Source organism: Suricata suricatta, chromosome 13 (assembly GCF_006229205.1).
Source record: "Suricata suricatta isolate VVHF042 chromosome 13, meerkat_22Aug2017_6uvM2_HiC, whole genome shotgun sequence".
In the NCBI taxonomy this organism is placed as follows: Eukaryota; Metazoa; Chordata; class Mammalia; order Carnivora; family Herpestidae; genus Suricata; species Suricata suricatta.
In genome coordinates, this window is record NC_043712.1 from 27,541,753 (window position 1) to 27,542,573 (window position 821).

Below are 821 nucleotides of genomic sequence, written 5' to 3' on the forward strand. Positions count from 1 at the left end.
CAGGTATGGTACTGAGTGGGTTTGTTTAGGGATGTTCCTTGTCAGGCAAAGGATTGGGATAAATTCCACATAAATTTATGGTAGGAGATAAGGAATAGGTTTTATTAGAGGAAAGAAAATCTCTCAGGCAAGATCAGTGACACATATATACATGGTCTGCCAGTCTATCACCACTGCACAGCATGGCTTCCATTTAGGAGATTGTGGGTCTTTTTTCTTAAATGGCAAACATGAGAAAGTGGTCTTATCATGGGAGGAATAAACTGGCCATTTGGATTTGGGGTGCTAGCTATTTATAATTGTTTCAGATGTTGATCGTCCAGTATCTGAGACCTTGTGACCTGTGTAATATTGCAATTCTCTGTGGAAGGGAGCCTGACACCTGGGATGTTGAGCCTGCATGAGCTCCTTTTGGGACCCCATTATCAGTTTCTCAGCCTGTTTGTTGTCTGGGAAACCCAAGCCTAAGGAACACATCATTGGTAGTACTCGCTTTGTGCCTTTTGAAAATTAACTTCTCAAGGTCTCAGCTTTCATATCCTAAAATAGGAATTATATGTATCTCATGGAATTTCTTGAATATTGGAACGTATTCCAAATGAGCTAGATTTATTTGTTTCTCAAAAAAGAACTATACAATCATTTATTAGTGATTATTAAAAGAACACAAAATTATTTTTTGTGAATATTGGGCTTTAAGTGGAGATTTTCAGAGAACTAGATTTCTTTCTGAACACAAGCATGATTTAACATTTGATTTAACCTTACCACATGGACCTGAAAATTAGCTAACAAAATGCACAATTAAGATTTTGAAAACT